This window comes from Schistocerca nitens, chromosome 2 (assembly GCF_023898315.1).
Source record: "Schistocerca nitens isolate TAMUIC-IGC-003100 chromosome 2, iqSchNite1.1, whole genome shotgun sequence".
Lineage (NCBI taxonomy): Eukaryota > Metazoa > Arthropoda > Insecta > Orthoptera > Acrididae > Schistocerca > Schistocerca nitens.
Window position 1 is genome coordinate 297,343,412 of NC_064615.1, and position 18,797 is coordinate 297,362,208.

General features: G+C 43.7%; 1 non-coding gene across 1 annotated transcript; it reads left to right on the forward strand.

The window, feature by feature from the left end:
• The first annotated feature begins 6,690 nt into the window (after positions 1–6,690).
• On the forward strand, positions 6,691–6,765 carry Trnat-ugu (transfer RNA threonine (anticodon UGU)). The gene has a single exon. It is a non-coding gene; the product is annotated as a tRNA-Thr (tRNA).
• Positions 6,766–18,797: the final 12,032 nt, after the last annotated feature.

The window sequence follows — 18,797 nt, forward strand, 5'->3', positions numbered from 1 at the left end:
AGTTCTAAGTTCTAGGGGACTGATGACCTGAGATGTTAAGTCCCATAGTGCTCAGAGCCATTTGAACCATTTATCTTCGTTTATTTGTGAGTAATAATAATCCGACTGGACGGGAGTTGAGTTAGTTTATATGGATTAATGAGATTACGGTGATTATATGCACTGGTTTCGTTTCCTATTTTAAACATTCTTGAATCTAAAATGGTACTGGGTGTGTCAATTACTTTTCTTGAATGAAGTTTAGAACTGAGGAGCACTGCGTGTGGCGACGCGGGTTGTTCTCTCACTATACTTTAAAACAATCTGTCCACCTGCCTGGATTGGCTTCAGGTTGTCTGCCCCTTCACTCTGGATGGTAGATACTGGTTTAGCCGTGAAATGGAGCGTTGGCAAAAGTTTGACTGGATACCTACCACGCAAAGGCCACATCATTTCAGTCCATGGGCAGTAGCTGAAAGTTAGTTAAACTACCTTTGTTCATTTTGAAAAAATGTCTAAAACTTCCTTTTAGTTGGTTTACTGTCTCTAAAACAAGGAAAATGGCTATTAAATCCGTATTTAATATCCCGTCATTACTGACCTTCTGAGTAACAAGTTCTCTCCCAAAAGCAGCCAGAAGATATTTAGTCCGACCCGATATTTTAAACGTCCTAATCAGTCACTGACCCACGACTGCTTGCGAGTTGACACACTCAGTCGTTCAGTAGACTTCTTGTACAGAAGTTCTCGTCATACTATCTCGTAATCTGCACGAGACACGCCACGTCGAGTTTATGTGCGATTTGAAATGCTCACAAGCGAAATCTCCTAAAATAAACCACTCACAAAGCTCAATCTTTCACAAAATACTCAACACTGTAGTGGCTTTTCGTCAACGACACGAGAAGCGATCAAACGTGTGAATTTATTCATTGTGGTACAAATTTGATCAGCGTGGCTTAACATGGTTTTTACTAGAAGACGGGTTCCGAGCGACTCTGTCGAGTCGTAGATCCGAGGCAGGAAGCCCTGATCAAACGCGGGGGAAATGTTGAATTCCTATTGGCTAGTATGTTAAGCAGCCAATCAGATCATCTCAAGCACTTCTATATTCGCGGTATTTCTAATGTCAGCCAATCAACTTATTTAGACTAGAAATCTCGTAATTCCGAAACCAGAACAAATGTAATGAAAACAAAATACGATTCCTTTTCATAAAATAAATTACTAATAAATTTAATAATAAACGCCCCTTGTGGCTGCCTTTTACAGAATCAGTCTCACCCTGACATACATCACAAAGTCCAATATTGCTCAACAACTTTCTCACGCATACATTTACATTGTTTTCATAAAATACTACATTTTCACTTTACGTATGTCCTACATTCACTCTCTCACTCTCTCCAAAACACTTGCACAACCAAAGCACAATGAAATAATAGTTTTTCAAAGCACTTTTTATTATGTCAGATATCTGTAGTAATGAAACTAAAGAGCAGAAAAATTGGATTATACGAACCTACACTCTTGGTTGTAGTTTCATTTCATAACACAGATGAATTTCCTAATTCGGTTTCACAATGCCAGAACAGTTGTTACGTGTTATAGGTGAAAAATTCATATCTCCGAAAATATTGCAGTTACTGATTTGAAATTTTAACAGTATCGTTGCGTTATCCATAGAATTTGGTATACTAAGTGTGAAAAAGATCGATTAATATTTGATAGTACTTCTTCAGATTCATAGAGAGTACGTGTAACGCATTGCACGCAGCGTTAGGCAAGCACACGGCTCGCTCGGCCCAGTAGCCAGCGTCAGCCGTGCCAGGGTGAGAACCAAAATCTGTTCTCCTGCCGGCTCTATGGCAAGCTACGGTTTCTATGTAAGATTACAGCCGGCCGCGGTGGTCTCGCGGTTCTAGGCGCGCAGTCCGGAACCGTGCGACTGCTACGGTCGCAGGTTCGAATCCTGCCTCGGGCATGGATGTGTGTGATGTCCTTAGGTTAGTTAGGTTTAAGTAGTTCTTAGTTCAAGGGGACTGATGACCACAGCAGTTGAGTCCCATAGTGCTCAGAGCCATTTTTGTAAGATTACAGCTCGTAATAATTTGCTACGCTACATGCGAATAAGAGAGAGGTGTTGTGTAGCGAGGCGGTGAAATGACCCTCAGTGAGCCGAGAGAAAGCGGCGCTTCGCAGAACTGCGAGCGGGGGACCGGCAGGTACAGCTGCTCTCGTGTCGTCTTAGGGAAAGGCGCCTCGGCCAGTGTCATGCTAGTGCTGGCCTATCGTACAGTTTATTGCACATACACCCATTTGAATTCAATCAAGATGATGGAACTCTGCTAGCAGGAGGTAGGAGCTCAGACGGCGTTAAGGAAAATGCTTTCAGCAAGTAAACGTCTCCCAGTTTTCCAAAAAAGACATGGCAAAACAGTTCTGACACACTACAGACTCACGAGATGTCACTGAATTGTCGGTTAGCCTCAAACACAGTTTCTTTAGCTTTTCCCGAGATCTATAATGAAGCCTAGCTGCTGGCTAAGAGGGCAGTAACTGGTGAAATAAAAGTGATGTCAGGAGTACGTAACACATGGTAGGAAGTTGTTTTTTTTTTTTTTTTTTTTTTTTTTTTTTTTTTTTTTTTTTTTTAAAGAGGAGAGGAAACTGAGAAAATTGTCTGTTTTTGTTTCGCGTCGTATAGGCGGGATATTTTTTGAAATAGTTACATAATTGGTGGACCAGCATAGCTTTAGAGAGGATTGATGATAGAGTTTTTCTTGGCAGGAAGAAAGGAGCAGTCAGTTCTTTGCTGAGTTAGAAATAAAGAATTCGTCTCTGAGCTTGACACTGAACACTTCGCAGGCTGCACTCTCAACTGGAAGACCTGAATGGGGTCGAATGCATGAGTCCTCAGCAGAGCGGTCCTAGAGACAAACTTTATGGAAGTACGAAACATTGTTACCACTCTATTCGTATTATACTGAATATTATGGTGAGCATAGCTACCAGCCTTGGCACGTTAGAACAGTCAAGGCTTTGAAGTTCAGATTCACGACAGGGTTCACTGCCCTACGTTTGTCAGTGCATCCTCAAATTTATGGTTTCTTTGATTTCCTTTTCAGTTTGTAATCTCTACGTAGTCAGGTTGAGATAAATTTCACAAAGTCAGATACGAGATTATTACGCAAATCTGATGCCATCAAGTAACCTTCTCAACCAGTAGTTTTAGTTTTGTAATTTTCATGGTTAATTCTGTGATTGAAATTTAAGTATTTTCAAAATTGTTTTGGCTTTTTTTGTAATAGACTACAGAATTCATTTAATTCTTGTGTTTATCATCATATTTAATACTTTTCAGTGATAAAATACAAATCCCCCCTCCATAAGATTCACTGATAAGACCACAGTGTTTCGTAGCGTTAATCATTCCATTGCGTAGACTGCCTGTTGCCAACATTGGGTCTCAACGGCGTGTCTGTATCGCGATTAATTCTAATTCAGTTAAATTCACTTACACACGTATGGACTTTTGCAAGTTTAGCAGGTAAAAAAGGAAATAAACGAGTTTCCAATAACTATATGGGAGTAAGTGTTAAGTCCTCCGTTTATAGGCTGTATTGATGAATCATGAAAGAAAGACTAGAAACCATATAAAAGATTCGGAAGAGCAAAACGGGGTTTAGGGTGGAACACCAGCCAAAGGCTGCCTAAAACATCTAACAGAAAAAATAGCGCCATATGGTAGGGAGATGCATATAACATTTATTGAAATTCCGTACGGGAACAAAAAGTAATTTTTTTTAATGTTATGGTTGTTCTTTATTGGGTGCGGTGTAAGCATAACTTGGACTACCAGACGAAGTAAACTTTGTTACCCAATCAGTTTCAATCTCAAACCGACCAGCATCAGATTGTCTGCGTCAAATAACAAAATAAAACAGTCAACAGCGTACATGGATTGTAGGAAGTAACAAAATCTTCGTACATGAAACTGAAAATCCACACATTGAGACACGTGATCTTTTGTAAAGATTCGACGTACTTAGCTGAGTCCCACACATTTAATGGTACGCTTAGTATGAGTCCAAATGTCTAAAGAGGTAATGTATAAAAATATTTAGCATGAATTTTACATTCGAAACATTAGTATAAACTGAAATAAGATATGTGCATATGATAAGCTGCAATTTTTCCCGTCAACATAATGCGTACCATGTATGCATGAAAAGTTAACGTATGATGAACAAAAACCGACAGATTAACTTCACATTGCACATGTTTGCTCTCTGTACGTTATTTATACCCTTTTATTTACGCTGTGTTGTCACGTAGCACAAAGAATGGATACTACATGCACTTTTTAGTGTATGGTTGTTCTTCATTATGAATTTTCCGCCATTCCAATGGACTAAATTCCACAAATATTCCGTTTCCGTTTATGATGATATTTTTCTAATATTCGTCTTACCAGTGACTGCTTTGTTTTGAGATATTCGATGAAAGTCAAAAGTTATGACTTCGTTTTATGAGCGTGTTTATCGATGTTGCTATACTTACAGCATTCGACATACGTACCTGTTTTGATATCAGAGATAATGGCCGCAACGAACTTTCAACACTACCATAAAGTTTTCCTGCGACCACTATTACCGCTAGCAGCAGTGTGAGTCCGTAAATTCTCAGCAGTAAGGACGCACGCTTCAGCATAGAGAACGACACTAGTACACTACAGGGTTCCTTGGACTATTGTTTATTATACAGGTATCCATGCTATTTTTTTCGACCTCCAAACAATTTCTGCGCAATATAACCCGTTTTCTCCTTCACAGTAAAGCGACTATGAGACTTCGTTTGCACTTCCTGGGTGGAAGATAATTCATCTCGTCTTCATATTTCTAAGCGGGTGTATTACAAAAAGAGATAACTGGGAAAACAGAATTCTAAGTAACTTCTAAAGCAGACTGAAATATTATTCAGTTACTATGTTTAGGTAGTGTAGAAAGTTTGAGGCTCTGTATTGACGTCATAAATACAGGGCTATTACAAATGATTGAAGCGATTTCATAAATTCACTGTAGCTCCATTCAATGACATATGGTCACGATACACTACAGATACGTAGAAAAACTCATAAAGTTTTGTTCGCCTGAAGGCGCACTTCAGGTTTCTGCCGCCAGAGCGCTCGAGAGCGCAGTGAGACAAAATGGCGACAGGAGCCGAGAAAGCGTATGTCGTGCTTGAAATGCACTCACATCAGTCAGTCATAACAGTGCAACGGCACTTCAGGACGAAGTTCAACAAAGATCCACCAACTGCTAACTCCATTCGGCGATGGTATGCGCAGTTTAAAGCTTCTGGATGCCTCTGTAAGGGGAAATCAACGGGTCGGCCTGCAGTGAGCGAAGAAACGGTTGAACGCGTGCGGGCAAGTTTCACGCGTAGCCCGCGGAAGTCGACGAATAAAGCAAGCAGGGAGCTAAACGTACCACAGCCGACGGTTTGGAAAATCTTACGGAAAAGGCTAAAGCAGAAGCCTTACCGTTCACAATTGCTACAAGCCCTGACACCCGATGACAAAGTCAAACGCTTTTAATATTCGGCGCAGTTGCAACAGCTCATGGAAGAGGATGCGTTCAGTGCGAAACTTGTTTTCAGTGATGAAGCAACATTTTTTCTTAATGCTGAAGTGAACAGACACAATGTGCGAATCTGGGCGGTAGAGAATCCTCACGCATTCGTGCAGCAAATTCGCAATTCACCAAAAGTTAACATGTTTTGTGCAATCTCACGGTTTAAAGTTTATGGCCCCTTTTTCTTCTGTGAAAAAAATTTTACAGGACACGTGTATCTGGACATGCTGGAAAATTGGCTCATGCCACAACTGGAGACCGACACCGCCGACTTCATCTTTCAACAGGATGGTGCTCCACCGCACTTCCATCATGATGTTCGGCATTTCTTAAACAGGAGATTGGAAAACCGATGGATCGGTCGTGGTGGAGATCATGATCAGCAATTCATGTCATGGCTTCCACGCTCTCCCGACTTAACCCCATGCGATTTCTTTCTGTGGGGTTTTGTGAAAGATTCAGTGTTTAAACTTCCCCTACCAAGAAACGTGCCAGAACTGCGAGCTCGCATCAACGATGCTTTCGAACTCATTGATGGGGACATGCTGCGCCGAGTGTGGGAGGAACTTGATTATCGGCTTGATGTCTGCCGAATCACTAAAGGGGCACATATCGAACATTTGTGAATGCCTAAAAAAACTTTTTGAGTTTTTGTATGTGTGTGTAAAACATTGTGAAAATATCTCAAATAATAAATATATATGACGGTAGTACCTGTTCTCGAAAGAACACATACCGTGGATGACCATGCAGCTTTGCTAGAAATGAAATGATAATTAAATAGACACCCTAGCTGCAAACAGGCGTTGGTATACTTCACTGGGGACATGTTGAAAATGTGTGCCCCGACCTGGACTCGAACCCGGGATCTCCTGCCATTGACCTTCTTGTGTGAACGCACACGCTATGCCCGAACTCGTACGGGACTTGGTAGATTAATCTGCCACGAGTAATGAGTATGATGGGCAAACATCTATTAGGCGCACTACGAATGTAGTGGTGTGGACATGTTGGGAATGTGTATCTCACGGGGAGCGTGCAAGGGATAAGCCCCTGCAGACGCACTATCCTCTGTGCCCGCGGTGGCTCAGATGGATAGAGCGTCTGCCATGTAAGCAGGAGATCCCGGGTTCGAGTCCCGGTCGGGGCACACATTTTCAACATGTCCCCAGTGAAGTATACCAATGCCTGTTTGCAGCTAGGGTGTCTATTTAATTATCATTTCAAATAATAAAGTTATTGTAGAGCTGTGAAATGGCTTCAATCATTTGTAATAACCCTGTACAAGCTCACGAGGTGCTGCTGCTGACTGTTACCGCAATCGATGTACCAAAGAGAAGACACTGAAGAAGGATTGTTCAGCTGTCCTGTAGGGAATCCAGAAGATCGAAACACAGAAATGGGCAATCCCTGCGGGATCGAGGTTATGCGACCCTCTGAACCTGTGTGCGCTGCGGGTTGCGAGGAGACAGGCGTAAGCTGTCAGATGGAGTCGAGGCACGAGCATCATTTCGTTCATACAGGTTATAAGTACGTTCGTCGCATTAACACACACACACACACACACACACATTGACGAGAAAATGACAGGTAATTAGTGACGCAAATGGAGGAGACTACACATTCACTGTGGAAGTATAGAACCGTTCAGACGGATAGATCTCCTGAAGCCAAATTTCCCAGGTTTTCTCGACGTGGTCGTTATGCGAGATTTAACATGTTGCGTGGTTCTTCTTGGAACGTACACTCTCATTATTCCGTGGTGCACAAAGCCACTCTTGTACCATTTGCAACTGGAGTTGGATAAGCACCTCCGTAACACTCTCGCGCTTTCTAAACGATCCCATAGCGAATCGCACAGTTCCTCTTTGGACCTTTTCTATTAATCTTACCTAGTAAGTTCCTAGACTCACACGAAATTCGCAAGAATCTATTGAACCAGTCTTCCGTAAGCCACTTATGAGCTGCGTTCTTCTGACAAACATAATACAGGAATACCTGAACACGTCACCTGACAAAAGGAATCGATCAGCTGCCTTCGGAGGTTGGGCAAATGTACGATCCTTTCTATTGCTTCCTCGTTATCCGTCGTTCACTGTATATTTATGCCTTGTAGCTATTGTAGCTGATACTAAATAGGTTACATGAGTGATATTGGAGTCGAAATTCTAAGAATAGTAAGTTGGTGAATTAGATAGTCAATAGTTGTGAAAAATCCCATAGGATCGATAATGGTAAGCTATACTTATGGCATAAGTTTTAATGAATTGATTATTTATTCATTCATTAAAAAGACGATAAACGGAATGGTGGTCATCAAAAAGCGTGTAGATATATCGCCAAATAAACTGACTACAACAGAATATGTGCAGTAAAGTGCAGGCAGATTCCTTGAATCAAGTATTCATTGCAAATGCGAGTAAAATAATGTCTCACAGCACATTAACTGTTCATAAAGCAACTATTAAACCACGTGATAAAATCAGTAGATGGTTAAACAAATTATAAATTTCCTTAAGCATTAATAAAGTTTTTCAGGCTAGCCAGTAACAGTTGTCAGAAGTAGTAAATATATTTCTAAGTTCTATGCCTCTCACAGTACGACATTCGCAAAAGTTGCAGCTCTAACGGGGTGACAGATTATAAATTCAAACCCACAGTCTCTTTAACCAAGCCTCTTAAAGTGTCGAAAGGCTTCTTACCTCCCAGTTTCTATCGCAAATCAACACGTACAAGTTACCGTATCGACGTCCCAGAACAGAATGAACTTTAGCGCACCTGATAGCCGCCTTGTATGCTGTGAGCCCACCTTATTGCAATAAATTCAACAAACAATTCAAACTGGAAGTAGCTTGCACCTGAAATTATATACTGAGAGAAGCTCCCCTCTTCACCAGTACTTTCACAACCTCACGCATAACTTAAGCATAATAGCTCAATGATAAACAATATAAGAACATACAGTATTATCCTGCAACGTAATTGGCGTTTTAAGGCGGCAGATATATTGTGAGAACGATCGTCAGCTGAAATCAGTTTGCTGCTACCTAAGTACCAGAGGACGAGCACACAACCTTAGATCTGTTTACAGCTCGTTTGCTAACATGGGGGTTCGGTTGATCACTCTGTTAAAGAAGCATCAATTAGTTATATAAGGTCAGCTGTCAGTGAACAACACGTAAACGAATATGAAAATCATACTCCAAGGCAAAAAAAAGAGCGACGCACTACGAAGGAACTATCCGAATGGAACGGAGATCGACATGTGATGTCTATGTAGAGACAAACAAATGATTATAATTTCGCTATAATTGAATGATTTATTCAAGAGAAAAGGCTTCACAAATCGAGCAATTCAATAAAGAGATGGGCCGTCCGCTGTGGCCAAGCGGTTCTAGGTGCTTCAGTCTGGAAACGCGAGACAGCTACGGTCGCAGGTTCAAATCCTGCCTCGGGCATGGATGTGTGTAATGTCCTTAGGTTAGTTAGGTTTCAGTAGTTGTAAGTTCTAGGGGGCTGATGACCTCAGATGTTAAGTCCCATAGTGCTCAGAGCCATTTTTGAACAAAGCGATGGCCCTTATGCAAGCAGTCATTGTCTTAGAATTTATGAACAGAGTTGTTGGATGTCCTCCTGAGGAATATCGTGCCAATTATGTCGAATTGGCGCGTTAGAGCTTTAAAATCCCGAGCTGATTGGAAGGCTGTGCACATAATGCTCTAAACGTTCTTAATTGGGGAGAGATCCGGTGACGTTGCTGGCCAAGGTGGAATTTGCGAAGCACGAAGACGAGCAGCAGAAATCTCGCTGTTTGCGGGTGGGAATTATCTTGCTGAAATGTAAGTCCAGATAGCTTACCATGAAGAGCAACAAAAAAGGGCACAGAATGCCGGCAAGATACCGCTGGTCGTCGGAGCTCAGTTCGAAACGGGACTCACCACTGAAGATAATTCTACTCCAATCAATGATGTTCGGAAACGTGTCTGGAGTGGCCCCGACAACGGCGGGATACCAACATGACTGTCGCTACCATACGGCTCGACAGCCAGGAGTGATGGTCTGGGATGTCATTTCTTGTCGTAGTTAGGTTGACAACCGCTCTGGTTGTCGTCCGAAGCACAGCGGTACATCTATGATTTTCTAAGCCCCGTGTTGTTGCCCTTCATGGCAGGCCAGCCTAGGCTTATATTTCAGCAAGATAATGACCGCCCGTACACGGCGACAATTTCTAGGGCAGTCTTTGTGCTTTCTATGGCAGCCTTCGCGCTTTCCAAACTCTACACTGCCCAGCAAGGTCACCGTAGCTCTCCCCAATTGAGAACGTTTGGAGCATTATGGACAGCACGCATCTCGTGGTCGTGCGGTAGCGTTCTCGCTTCCCACGCCCGGGTTCCCGGGTTCGATTCCCGGCGGGGTCGGGGATTTTCTCTGCCTCGTGATGGCTGGGTGTTGTGTGCTGTCCTTAGGTTAGTTAGGTTTAAGTAGTTCTAAGTTCTAGGGGACTGATGACCATAGATGTTAAGTCCCATAGTGCTCAGAGCCATTTGAACCATTTGAAGCCATTATGGACATAGCCCAAAAATCAGCTCACGGTTTTGAAGAGCTTAGGCTCAAATTGGCCAGATTTTGGCATGATGTCCCTCAGGAGGACATCTGTAAGCTTTCTATAAAGGGAATAGCCTATATGTGGGAAAACTGAACACACTGATTTCGAAAACTTTCTACTCATGTAACGTGTATTTAGCTATCGTATTCTGTTACTGATTAAAACCGGCTGTTCGTTGGCCCTGCGTTGTACATGTGAACAGTATCGTGAAATAAAACTTTAGGAAATGAATCTAATTAAATGCCAAAAGAAACTAATTGAGTGCTAAATGAAAACTATATAACTACGACTTTGCTGCTGTAAACCTTTCTGGGTATAAGATAGTAGACCACGAAACTCTTCTCTTCCCAACGTTTCGTACAGAACTGCGCTGGACGTCTTCAGAGGCGTTGTTCCTGCGTTGAGTCTTGTAATGGACGTGCAACACCTCTGAAGATGTGCAGCGCAGTTCTGTCGAAACGTTAGGAACTGAGGAGTTTCGTGGACCACGACCTTATACCCCGAAAGGTGTATAACTAACACTCAGGGAGCCGTGCTGCGGCTCGCGTTGGTGCTGTTTCTGGGTTTCTGTCCTCTGTTGGAGGCCAAACCGTATGGTTTAGTTGACGTGGTTGCAGTTGTTTGTCTTCTTCTCGAGTTAACTGGCGCCACTTGGTTTCGCAAGTGTTACCTGTTCGCTAGTGTCAGCAGTGGTGGTTTTCGATATGTAGTAACTGTGGCCCTATCTATGGGGAGACGACGGTGGTTCTTCCGGGTCGTGTCAGTGAGCAGTTCGGTTGGGGACTTAGGAGGAGCCAGGTCCGCGCAGTGCCAAAACACATCGGGACCACTGGCAGCAGGCATGGACTGCCGGATCAGAGGCCTGTGGTCACAAAGGTGCACGACCTCGTCGTAAACCGGATCCAGCAAGTTTTAAGTTGAGTGCATTTGGATTCAAGTAGAGAAACCTCCACCATTGTGAGATCTTGCGATTCTCCAGTAACTTGGGTTCATGTTGCTCCTCGTAGTGTTGACGAGGTGAAGAGCAGTGAGCTGAGTGCTTGGGAAAGGTGGGTCTGATTAGCTTTCCTAGACTTCTCATTACTATTTACTGCGTTCATTTAGTAACTATTTGTTGAGTTGAACCAGCGGTATTTTTCCTGCCTCGTGGCCACTAACGCTCCAGTTACCTGCCCTGGGGATTAGTGTATGCAACGGCAGTGTACGTTTCCTCGCCTTGCCGTCAGGTGAGGTGTCTAGTTTTGACAGCTTTCTTGATTGTAGGTTGGTTGGCGATTCTTCTACTCTGGTGGTAGTGATTCCTTTCTCGTTCCGGACGCTCTAAGCACAGTATTCTGCAGGCGGAGTCCAGACCGCCGTTTCTGGCTTTGGTGTATTTTTACATCTTTTCATTTGGTCTATTGGACGTCAGGTAACCTCAGCAAGATTATCATTAGTCATTCATTAGACTGCCACTAGTCTGAGTTACCATCTTGTGAAGTGAATGCAACTCTTGGCTGCCTATCTCATCGCTCGCGAAAGTGTTTTTTTGCCAGACCCACCCAGAGGTCGATTCATGCTGCACCATCTGTGGCTGGCCCTTGTGTTTTATTATTGTATTTGCTGTTTTATTGTATGTTTCTAAATTTTTTATATAATTGGTGTTCTTGGCGTTAAAGGCCTTTAGCCATGACTGTGGTTACTTGCCTTAAAATTCTAATTGGGATCACATTAGCTTGTTTTTAAAACATTATTTGCCGTGTCTGTATTTTATGCTCATTTAGTAAATTGTAACGCACTGAAAGCACTATTAATTACGCAGTTGTTTATTCCTTCATTAATAATGTGTGATATATTTAATTATTGCTGAGTCTGGAATTATCGCTTCAAAATAAATGTGGGTAATTGCAAAATGTAGTCAACAGTAACTGAATCTTGCCTTTCTTGACTTCCAGATTTCACTCAGTACCGGTGTACATTATAACGTTGCGTGATATGAATTGCAATGTTTGACTTGGAATGTACACAAAGTAAATTATTGCTCTGCTTGGAAGAAAATAACTGAAATTACCAGTTTATGACTACCAATGTGCTTGCTAGGACGACACCTGACTATCCCGTTCGCACACTGTTTGCTCAAGAACGCAAGGTGGAGATCTGCTCTGAAATAAAACTGACTTACCTCTTTCTAAGCTTGCTGTCTTTCTCGAAAGCAAGTGCAATTCAGCAGATTCAGGAGCTAAAGATAAATAACCTACACTAAATCTGTTTGTCAGAAACGATATGCGACTTGGGTATGGCGAAGGGTGCAAGCCGGCCGAAGTGGCCGTGCGGTTAAAGGCGCTGCAGTCTGGAAACGCAAGACCGCTACGGTCGCAGGTTCGAATCCTGCCTCGGGTATGGATGTTTGTGATGTCCTTAGGTTAGTTCGGTTTAACTAGTTCTAAGTTCTAGGGGACTAATGACCTCAGCAGTTGAGTCCCATAGTGCTCAGAGCCATTTGAACCATTTTTTTTGAAGGGTGCAATTCATACACAACAAGAATCTCCACAACTTTATTATGAATCACGGAGGTTAGTTTATTCTAAAGAAAATAGTTCTTGAGAAATCAAATTTTAATTATTAATAAAAAACAGAATAACATAAGAAGACTCTCACAATTACAAAATTCTCTAATTACAAAAATAACAAACATACTTTTAAAATTCATCCAAAATCTTCTCCGTAAATATAAAGAACAAGGAAGTATCGCCTAATTAATTTTCCTCTCCATAATAAAGTATTCCAGATAGCTTCTGCCTGGCTCACAGAAAAGACATATCATTCTCTGAAAAACTCAACTGCAGGCAACTATGCCTCAAATAAGAATGCCCCAGCGGTGCCCTAGCAAGTCAACCACAGACAAAACTAACAAAGAGTCAAAGATCTTATTCACCAGTACAGCAGAAAACACGTGTTAGGGTTTAGATTTAAAAATGTGCAAAACAATGTTCTGAACGATGCTTTACATAAAAATACTGCCTTTGCACAGGGAGGAAACACACACACTATTTGGCGAGTTCTGTAGATTTTAGGTAAATACTGCATCACTCAAAATCAACGAAGATTTGCTTTAATGTCTCATATCATTAATCCTGCGGCTACCGAGTAAACACAATTGAAAGTAAAATGTTGCATCACTTAGCTCCAACGAAGATATTTTTAATGTCTGTTCTCATTAATCTTGTGGCTAAGAAAAGGAATGAAAGTAGCACAATACTTAAGTACGGCAACCGATGAGGTCGCTGACCCTGTAGTATCGAACTCATGGATGAACAACGCAACACATGGATGAGCAACGCAGATGATTATGAAGAATGTTTCCGGATTATTGGCAACCAGTAAGGCAATTGAATGTCCATCACCGATTACATTCTGACGATTTACAGTAAATGTGGAATCAAATATGAGCAGATTCAGGATGTAGGTTTCCACTGACGGCTCATACGTGCAGTTGGAGCCTAATAGATAACTTTGCTCTCAGCAGTACTATTTCCTTTAATTGTGTGAAAACTTAGTTAAATCCCTGGCAATTTCACTGAATTCCTTGTTTTGTACAATACAAAACAAAATGTGAACTGCTCATGCAGTATTGTTACTCTAAGAAATGACATTATTCCTAGCAAATAAGTGAAATAGTACAAGAGCATTTCATGAAAATGTAAAATGAAGCTTATGTACAAAAAAATGAATATTTGTAGATTACAATAGTCAATGTGATCAGAAAACATCCACTTACAGAAACAATTATGCAGTATTCTGTACCAGTTAACAAGAGAAGCAACTAACAAAATATCATTACCTTCTAGTTGAGACAAATGGCCACGAAAACCTACAAGAAGATCTAGTCTGCACACAGTACGAGATATTATGTTACAGACAATGTTTAGTTACTCAGAACTAACATCTAACATGTGAAACATAGGAACAGTGGAGAACTTACACGTACCTCTGCGCTAGGCTTTGCACGACGTGTCGCATCAGCACCATCTGGTGGCCGTCCGCGCGATTAACCAAATACTGCGACATTTTGCAAATAATTGCGTCAATTAATTATAACGAGTTTTTGAGCCCAAATTAAATACTGCGCTGGAAAGCGAAAATTTAATTACCGCCGCACTGATTCTGCATTTACCGCGGGGCCTCGCCGTCCCATTCTGGCTTTTTGGTCAGAGCTATCTTTGCCAAATATTAATATTTGCAATGACAGTATCGCGATTTTTTTATCGTAATCTGCAGCACGGCTCGCATAATCATTATAACAGGAATGAAGTGTGCTGATTTAAACGGACAGCTGGGGATGTAGCAACAAGGGCGTCAAATCCAGAGTGACCTTTCAAGACGCAAGTTATTGCAGATCTCGTGCTCTGAGCTCTTTACTCCATTGCAGCACCTTTAACACTGGCATGCTGTAAATTTGTCAGCAGCTGAGTTCGTTTCATATTATGTGAACTGTCACGTATGACAAAAACATTTTTCAGAACGTTTTCCAGTGAAAACAGGTATTACACAACCAACAAACTCAGTAAATTGAATAATGAATTGAAGTACCCTAAGCCGGGCCCTGTGGCCGAGCGGTTCTAGGCGCTTCAGTCCGGAACCGCGCTGCTGCAACGGTCGCAGGTTCGAATCCTGCCTCGGGCATGGATGTGTGTCATGTATTAAGGTTAGTTAGGTTTAAGTAGTTCTAAGTCTAGGACTCTGATGACCTCAGATGTTAAGTCCCACTGTGCTCAGAGCCGTTTGAACCATCCGAAGTACCCTAAACACTCCGTAGCCAATCACTGAAATTTTCTTTAATAAGTTGTTATTATCAGTGAAACCAGGGAACAAAGCTTATGCGAGGGTTGTCCAGAAAGTAATGCACCGCATTTTTTTCTTCAATACATCTTTATTGAACTTATTAAGAATTACACACACAAAAGCATGGTGTTCTTCCTGCACACCTATTTTTCCACGTAATCTCCATCCCGTTTTATGGCTTTCCTCCTGCGCGAAACAAGGGCGTGTATGCCCCGTCTGCACCAATCCTTGTCCTGGTGGCGGAGCCAGTGCTTCACTGTGTGAATCATCTCCTCATCGTCCTCAAAATGTCTTCCATGAATGGCATCCTTAAATGGCCCAAATAAGTGGAAGTCCGAGGGGGCTAGGTCAGGGTTGTAGGGTGGATGGGGTAACACTGTCCAACACTGTTTTGTGATGTGTTCAGCAGTCCTCAGATTAGTGTGAGCCGAGCGTTATCGTGTTGCAGCAAAACATCTCCTGGGTTGCTGTCGTGACGAAGTCGCCGAAATCGCTTCTTGTGTTTTGTTAATTAATGGCACCGCCTTTCGGCATCACATCATTGAGAAGCACACCTTCACAGTGATCATGACATCACCAGCGGAAGCAGTTGCTTTGAATTTTTTCTTCTGCGCGGAGTGGGAATGGCGCCATTCCATCGACTGTTGTTTTGTTTCGTACTCAAAACGGTGAACCCAGGTTTCATCACTTGTCACAGTCCGGGACAAGAAGGCGTCTCCCTCAGCTTCAAAACGTTGCAACAAATCAAGACACATTGTGCGATTTGTAATCCACCGTTACACACCGCGGAACCCATCTTGCACGCACTTTTAAATATCCAAGAGTGCAGGTGGTTGCATCCACATTTCCCTTGATGATTGATAGATGCAGCATGAGTAGTTACTCGAACTACTGACATACAGCAAGCGCCAATACTGCCAGCTAAATAAAAGATTCTAACTACTGAAGGCACTAACTATGGATAGGCATACTTACCAAATGAAAGATTTTGATAGAGAACAAACAATGTATTTACCTTAATAATATTCAAAAGTTATCATATATACACTCCTGGAAATGGAAAAAAGAACACATTGACACCGGTGTGTCAGACCCACCATACTTGCTCCGGACACTGCGAGAGGGCTGTACAAGCAATGATCACACGCACGGCACAGCGGACACACCAGGAACCGCGGTGTTGGCCGTCGAATGGCGCTAGCTGCGCAGCATTTGTGCACCGCCGCCGTCAGTGTCAGCCAGTTTGCCGTGGCATACGGAGCTCCATCGCAGTCTTTAACACTGGTAGCATGCCGCGACAGCGTGGACGTGAACCGTATGTGCAGTTGACGGACTTTGAGCGAGGGCGTATAGTGGGCATGCGGGAGGCCGGGTGGACGTACCGCCGAATTGCTCAACACGTGGAGCGTGAGGTCTCCACAGTACATCGATGTTGTCGCCAGTGATGGGCGGAAGGTGCACGTGCCCGTCGACCTGGGACCGGACCGCAGCGACGCACGGATGCACGCCAAGACCGTAGGATTCTACGCAGTGCCGTAGGGGACCGCACCGCCACTTCCCAGCAAATTAGGGACACTGTTGCTCCTGGAGTATCGGCGAGGACCATTCGCAACCGTCTCCATGAAGCTGGGCTACGGACCCGCACACCGTTAGGCCGTCTTCCGCTCACGCCCCAACATCGTGCAGCCCGCCTCCAGTGGTGTCGCGACAGGCGTGAATGGAGGGACGAATGGAGACGTGTCGTCTTCAGCGATGAGAGTCGCTTCTGCCTTGGTGCCAATGATGGTCGTATGCGTGTTTGGCGCCGTGCAGGTGAGCGCCACAATCAGGACTGCATACGACCGAGGCACACAGGGCCAACACCCGGCATCATGGTGTGGGGAGCGATCTCCTACACTGGCCGTACACCACTGGTGATCGTCGAGGGGACACTGAATAGTGCACGGTACATCCAAACCGTCATCGAACCCATCGTTCTACCATTCCTAGACCGGCAAGGGAACTTGCTGTTCCAACAGGACAATGCACGTCCGCATGTATCCCGTGCCACCCAACGTGCTCTAGAAGGTGTATGTCAACTAACCTGGCCAGCAAGATCTCCGGATCTGTCCCCCATTGAGCATGTTTGGGACTGGATGAAGCGTCGTCTCACGCGGTCTGCACGTTCAGCACGAACGCTGGTCCAACTGAGGCGCCAGGTGGAAATGGCATGGCAAGCCGTTCCACAGGACTACATCCAGCATCTCTACGATCGTCTCCATGGGAGAATAGCAGCCTGCATTGCTGCGAAAGGTGGATATACACTGTACTAGTGGCGACATTGTGCATGCTCTGTTGCCTGTGTCTATGTGCCTGTGGTTCTGTCAGTGTGATCATGTGATGTATCTGACCCCAGGAATGTGTCAATAAAGTTTCCCCTTCCTGGGACAATGAATTCACGGTGTTCTTATTTCAATTTCCAGGAGTATATATATATATATATATATATATATATATATATATATATATATATATCAGTAGTGATATACAGTATTACAAATTTACTCTTTCTGATGGACACACGCCCAGATCGTCCGCTCTCAAAATTCTGCCATCTCTCTCCCCACATCCACCACTGCTGGCGGCTCACCTCCAACTGCGCAACGCTACGCACTGTTCACATCCAACTGCCCAACACTACAATAGCAATATTCCAACAATGCAAATCAGTCCAGACTGCACACAGCACACTCAGTGATTTTCATACAGTTCACTACGTGGCGTTACCAACATTAAAACCTAAACAGCCTACTTACAAGCTGTGCAGTTACTAGTTTATTTTTGTAATTTCTTGCGTGTTTGAGTGCTTATTAGGCACAACCATTTATTTTAAATAACTGTGTAGCGTACGTTACCGACGTTGTTATCGATCCTCGTATCGTACAGGCTTTTGTTTGTTTTGGTTAGTGTAGCTCGGTGTCGGTTAGACCATCAGTGAGAGAGCACTTCGAATTCCTGCTGCTAATAAGCCGAATATACCGTTCGTTTCTTACATATTTTTACGAGCTTCAAAGAGGAGCGATTTCAGTAGTGGATAGGACCTGTAATTGCTGTGTCAGGTGCGAGTTGAGTTCGTGACCCTTCGCTCACAGCTCCAGGCTGTGTTGGCTCCTGTCACACAGCTTGAGGCTGCTGCCAAAGGGCATCACTATGCGGGGTCGGAGGCTAGGATGCGAGGGATGTTGAGCACGTCCCACGTGTCCCCCCGATCGTTCCACTGCTGTGGCCGCCACGTGTACTGCCTGCACTGAGGTTGACCCCTCACCCGTGGTCGAGTGGGAGATCATTCCAAAGTTTGGCACGCAGCGAAAGACTTTCCGAGGGGCCGATCGTAGGTCCTCCCCGGTTCGTTTGACGAACAGGTTTCGGGCGTTATCTGTGGCTGACGAAGTCTCTAACCCGGATGCATTCGTCCATCCTGTTCCAGAGGAAGCTTCTCGGCCCGCAAGATCTGGGCATTCACAGAGGATGGGTTTACTGGTAGTTGGGACATGACTATCAAGGAGGGGAAGGAAGCCAGTGTGCGCTCCGTGTGCATACCGGGGGGGGGGGGGGGGGGGAGTCATTCTGGATGTGGAAAGGGTACTTCCAGAAGCCATGAACAGTACAGGGTGCAGCCAACTGCAGGTGGTGTCTCGTGTCGGTACCAATGACAGGTGTCGCTTTGGATCGGAGGAGATTCTCTCTGGTTTCGGGCGGATAGCGGAAATGGTGAA